The following is a 6,662-nucleotide window of genomic DNA, read 5'->3' on the forward strand; positions in this document are numbered from 1 at the left end:
TGAGCTGGCGGAAGGCATTTAGGAAGATGATATCTGAAGAACTGCCGTTGTCGACGAGAACCCGTCTAACCTTGTAATTGAAGAGGAGGGTAGAAATGACGAGAGGGTCATTATGGGGGTAATAGATGCCTGTGCAGTCGGCATCCGTAAAGGTGATAGGCTCCGTCCACTGCTTGGGCTGTTTGGAAGGTCGGTCCAATGTGGCAACTTCTTTGTCTCAACCCTGCCTTATTTTTCTGAGTTCTGCCCGCTGAACCAAGCGAGATGGCCCTCCACAAGCAAGCCCGCCGGCAATAACTCTGATCTCTCTAACTAGGGGGCAGGGTTCCCTTGTGCCCGGGGTTGCTGTAGAGGGCGATCATGACCTTGATTAGGTTGTGTGGGTTATCGGGGAGGGGTGCGCCGGCGGTTGTTTCTAACAGGTTCAGTCCTTTGCCTCTGCTGAGGGCGGGCGTCTGTGAATCGACTGAGACGTCCCTAACGTATCAAGCCCTCGACCTGGTCTTTGAGGTTAACACACTCCTCGTGTTATGGCTGTGGTCTTGATGGAAGCGGCAGTATTTGGATTGGTCTCGCCGGTTAGAAGGAGGCTGTGATGGTTGGGGCCATTTTAGGGGATAATCTCGTTGAATCTGGTTCAAAACTTGTTCCATGAGGGAGTTGAGGGTTGTGTATCGTTCGAACCGGCCGGGCGGTCGGGTTGGTGTCGACCGATTGGCTCGGGGTGGTCAGTCGGTATACTAAGGTGTTTGATTATTGCACCGGGTGTTTCTGGTTTCTAAGTCCTTTCTCTTCTCTCTGGGGGTCGGATTTTTGGTTGTAGGATCTTGTCGGGTGGCTAGGGAATCAGATGATCGTAGGCCGGCCATGAATACCGTGAGGATGACCTTGTCATCGTTTTCCACTACCTGTAGGGCTTCGGTGTTGAAGCGGGTGACGAAGCTGCGCAGCGACTCCCCCTCAGTCTAACGGATGTTAAGGAGCTGGGTTGCCGGACGCCGTTGGTGCTAGGCTCCAATGAAATGGCTGAGAAAAGAGTCACTGAGGTGCTGAAAAGTGGAAATAGAGTCTGCTGGCAGTTGACTAAACTAGAGTCGAGTCGACCCCTTGATTGTTACAGGGAAAGTCCGACACATGATTTCATCAGGGAATGCATGGAGGATCATGAGGGTTTTATAGGTCTCCAAGTGATCGACTGGGTCCGATGTACCGTCGAAAGAGTCGATCGTGGGCATTTTACACTTAGGAGGTAGAGGTTTGTCCCGGATGGAGGCAACGAATGGTGAGTTGGTTGTAGTAGATGGTTATTCGGAATATTCTGCATGACTCCTTGGAGTTGGATCTTCATGGCTCGGAGTTCTACGTCCCAGAAAGGGACGTTGTCACCTCCGGACTGGAGCGGAGGCTGGACGCTACTGGCCTTGCTCTCGGAGGTGGGTGCCGGGGCCAATGGGTATGGGGCCCGAAGTGGAGGGTTCATATCTAGGGGAGGGGGTCGCAAGCCTTCCAAGTTGGGTGGATGAGGCTGCTGGATAGTATGGCTCGGGGCTTGTTCTTGGTTGGGTGGAATATCTAAAGGTGGTGGTGGAGGCATATGAAGGTTTGTTTGGAGTAGAGCATTAATCAGGGCTTGGTTTTGCCCGGCCAAGCGGTTGATGCTGTTGGTGAGCTCGATGAAATACTGTGGGGGGTTGTTTGGATTGGGAGGGTCGGCTTGGTGGTCGGCAACATTGTGGTGAAAAGCCATGGATCTAGTTATGACCATCCACCTTGGTAGGCAGCAGGAAAGGCTTATTGGGAAAGGGTCTCTGGCGACAATGAGCACAACTGGCGCGCGGAGCAAAAGGTTTCCCATAGACTAATCAAGATTGATGATGCTGCACGTTCCAGACGAATCGGGTCGGATTGATACACGTTTCCCAAACCAATGTCCAAAGGACCAAGCCCACAGAGGAACCTGCACAAGAGTTCAACAGGGAACGGAGAGTCCCCCAGTAAACCCTCCGACGAGCAAGTTAGAAAGAGAGATGGAATGTAGAGATAGTTTAGAGATAGAAAGCTTAACCTTCTTCTTATCTTCGACATCTGCTTATATCCTTTGGTAATCATTTCGTTATCCCTTCCGACCTGCCATCTTGGCCGAAAGTCTATGCTCTAGCTTGCCATGTTCATGGTGAGGCCGTTCTGTCTCAACGGGGAGTGGTTATCGTAATAAATGCCGTAAGGGACTTCATTAATGGCTGATGTGCAGTGCAATAACTTTGCAGGATCTTTGTCTGCTTATGTGACTTGTCCTTCACCTGTCACGTGTCTAAGTATCATTGATTCTTAATGCCATGTTGAGTTCCAGCCATGTTGGGCCTCATTAGTTGAATTATGTATTGGGCGCTAAGTGGTGGGCTTGGGTTGTTTATAGTGGGTTATAGCCTTTATGGGCTTACCCATGCTAAAGATCTTTCAAATAAGATTCACGTTGACTATAAAATTCTTTAAAAAAATAAAATATTACCGTCAAAATTGATGTAAAAAGTAACATGTTACTCTATTTAATAGTAACATGTTAATATTATCCTTTTTTTTTTTTCAGTTTGTCCTTACTCAAATTATGCACCTCCTCCTTAAAGGGTTTATAAAGCAAAATAAATTGGATTATTTTTTTTACCAAATAAAAATCCAATGAAAAAGTTTTAGCCAAAATTTTCTTGTATTTATTTATTTGTTTGTTTGTTTGTTTGTTTGTTGTTGTTTTTGTCGATCTTCAAGTTCATCTTCTTATCCTCATATCAACTACCACTACTCCCGTTGACAGCAGCCACCAACCAGGATTTATACAATAAATTCAGAGAACTCGTGAACTAAATCATTTACCCCGTCTGGGAGTTTGGCTTTTATCCAAAATTTTAAAAAAATTATTATAAGTTCGTATAACTATTTTTATCTTCTTCCTTTTTTTTGGGGTAAGTTTTAACACAAAAATTTAAAAAATTAATTAGAATAGTTAGTTTCCAAACGGGTTCTTAAATATCTATAAGATGAGTTGCTTTGATATCAATACATTGATTTGAGGGGGAAATTGCATTTCAGTCGAGAAGTAGGAAAAAAAATTATATTTTCATAGTGGTGTAACTCTCATGTGTGTATGGTGTAAATTCATTCACGTATTTGATGCAATTCTTTCTCTGTGTTAGAGTTACAAAGAAAACAAAAAAACAAAAAAATCCATTTGTAATTACTCTATGTATTTACAATTTTCCCTTGATTCAAGAATTTGGGAGTAGGTTAAAAAAAATAAAATAAAAAAAATAAAAATAAAAAGTTAATATAAAAAGTTAACTTATTCCCTTTACTTTTTTAAACATTTTTTTTATATAAAAAATCAAAAAAAAATATTAAAAGTTTCCAAACCAACTCTAAAAAATAGGGCAAATTACAAACACTCCCCTCGAGATTTGGTAAAATACAAATTCCCCCTGAGATTTGAGAAATTAAAAATTCCCCCCTGAGGGTCAAATTTTTATAACAAATTAGGAGAAATTAGGGGGGAATCTGTATGAAAATAAAAACCTCAGGGAGCAATTTGTTATGAAAATATAAAGCTCAGGGGTGGGATGTAATTTTTCAAACCTGAGGAAGGAATTTATATTTTCACCAAACCTCAAGGGGGTGTTTGTAATTTGCCCTAAAAAATAAGCAACTCAGTTCTACGGTTTGAATTTTGAACTAAGTTATGCTTAACCCGAGTACACCAGAATTCCAAACAAGTATTTTATGAAATGAATTTAAAACTGAAATAAAAACTCTGTATTTTTTGTGGACAAAATGTTGCTACAATTCTTTGGTCATGGAAAATGAACATCTGACAGTCCCTTCTATATTTTCTATAAAAAAAAAAAAATTGGAAAAGATATAAAGGAAAAAAATATGATTTAATCCTTATAACAAAATAATCATTAGTTTTAATTCTGACAATTTAAGTTCTAATTTTTTAATTTATTTTCTATTTAAATCATCTGTCTCTTTTCATTAAGTTAAACCTATAGAAAAAAAAAATAAAAATTTAGTCACTAAATACAATGAAAAATGATATTTTATGCATTATATGTACAACTACATTTAGCCCTGGTTTGATTATCATTTTGAGGCTAAAAAAGCACTAAATGACAAAATAGGTTAAATAAATCAATAAAATAAAATATCACATCCAATTTATAACTATTACGCTTTTTCTCTAATAAAAGTTAAAAAAGCCAAAAAATTCAAACCAAACGAGGCTAAAAAAGTCTCAATATAAAAAAGTTGACCATATTAGCCATTGTCAAACGAAACTTTAGTTTAATGGTTAAAATATCATTTTTTCGTTGATTTTTTTAATGAAAATTAATGAATGATTTGATTAAAAATAAATTAAAAGATTATGATTTAAATAGATAAAATTTAAAACTCAAAATTTTATTTTATAATAAGGTATTAGGAATTATTTATTTATTTTTATTTTTTTTATAATTTTCTCAAAATTTTATACCAACATTTTCTAGAAAAAGACGTGATGGAAATTAGAAATTTGGCATGATGTATGGTCATGAAATGTTTTGTTGATTTACATTTTGGTCTTGGACTCGTGGTGGAATTTATACATGAAAAATAAAAGCGTAATTTTATTTTCATACATCAATTTCTCTCTATTTATATATTTAATAAGAAACATTTAATATAATTTTATCTTAAAATAAAAATATTACAATACCTTATATTCTTTCATCCAAATGATAATTCTAAAATCATCACAAACATCTTCCATCGCCAGCGCCACATCTCTCATCCGCCATCTCCTCACATCGTCTCTTTGGCCCTGCCTGCAAGCACCTTCCGACATGAACATACACTCTTACAAGCCTTTCGCTGTGAACTACTCACTTTTGAGATTGATTGTGAAGGTCTAAGATGGAAGGGGATGAGCTAAAAGTGGTAGTGATGATGGAAATAGAGGGCTAAGAGTGGGGACAATAGCGGCAAAAGAGGGGTGGGTAAGTGGAAGAAAAATTAGAATTTTTAAAATTGTAGATGAATGTATTATTAGAATAAAGAGGTGTGTATTGAATTGTTTATTAATTTATTTGTGTACTGAAAATGCGTTCATTAAATATTATGGGAGCCAAAAAGAGGATACACTTGAAAATGGCCAACAGAGTATCCAAGCTTGTTTAAAATGGGCTGAATAAGGCCAAAGCCCACCAGACTATGTCTTTGCCAAATAGATGTCCGAATAAGCATGAAAATATCAGGGATTGTTGAATTACGAGTACCTGTGTCGAATAGCAAAACCTAATATGTCAGGTGATTCTGCATGGACGCATTAGGTGGGACTAGTGTGACAATCCCATTCTGTGTTATGCCGTTAATCTTTAATTACACTTGTGATTATGTGCTTAATATGAATTTGGATGCTAAGTATGTGATTATATGCATTTTTGAATTTATATTTGTTCATCGTAGGAAAATCTATTCTGTATTCTATAATAAACTGAAATTGAGGGTCGTAAAGGTGATAGAAACCAAAATTGACCACACTGTTATGATTAGCATAAGTTTTAGAGCCTATGGTGAAATTTGATTAAAAATTGATTCGGATTAAAAAAATTAGATTAAAGTGATTAAAATAAGTGTAATTGCTTAACCTTAATCAAAATTATTAGTCCAAGCTAATCGCCCACTATATATAGGACTAATTAATGTTTGAACTCATTTATTTGAGCTCATCTTCAAGTCTTGGTGAGGTTATACAATTTAGAGAGAGAGAACACCATTTTAGAGAGAGGAAGGCAAGAACTTGAAGGAATTGACTTGGAGATTGAAGATTTGGGAAGCTAGGCTCAAAAATTTTCTAGAGTTGGAAGAATTAAAGGCTCCAAGTGAGTAATTGACCCTTAATTCATGAGTTTAAGTCAAGTAATTGTAAATTCAAGAAGAATATGTAGTTAAATGCATGAATTGAACAAAAATTGTAGGAAATGAGATCATGTTGTACATCATGTATGAGTTTGTTATGAAATATCATTTTAAGGCATGGTTTATGCTGTCTAAGATGAAAAGTGGGTCATTGAGTTCATGCATGCATAAATCATGAGGCCATGGACTTGAATTTCATACGTAGAGAGTTTTAGAAAGGAAATTGGACCAAAATGGGACATACATGATGAATTCATGATGTTTTGAGCTTCAATTTTTGTGAGTTGGCTATTGAATTCATGCTTATGGTTGTATAGTTAAAGTTTAGAGCATAACATACAAGTCTACACTTTTTAAACATGTGTTTTGAAGCTCAAGAATATTTTGAAAATTCCAGAATTCGAGCAGTTCGCTCGAGCGATGAAACTGTCACTTGAACGTACATTTTGAGTTTCCAGTACTTTTGCAGACATTAGAGGTTGGCTCGAGCGACCAAAAAACTACTTGAGCGACCAGCCTTTATTTTCGATCTTGACTCGAGCGACCAAAAAGTTGGCTCGGATGTAAAATGAGGGCATCCAATACTTTTGCAGACCAAGGGGTTCGCTCGAGTGACCAATATTGCGCTCGAGCGAAGTGGCCTATTTCAAGAAACTTTGAAAAGTTGTTTTATGCCTCATTTTCTGTTCTTTTGCATTTCTAAGCACTCTCAAACA

This window comes from Camellia sinensis, chromosome 12 (assembly GCF_055761805.1).
Source record: "Camellia sinensis isolate YWXY chromosome 12, ASM5576180v1, whole genome shotgun sequence".
NCBI lineage: Eukaryota > Viridiplantae > Streptophyta > Magnoliopsida > Ericales > Theaceae > Camellia > Camellia sinensis.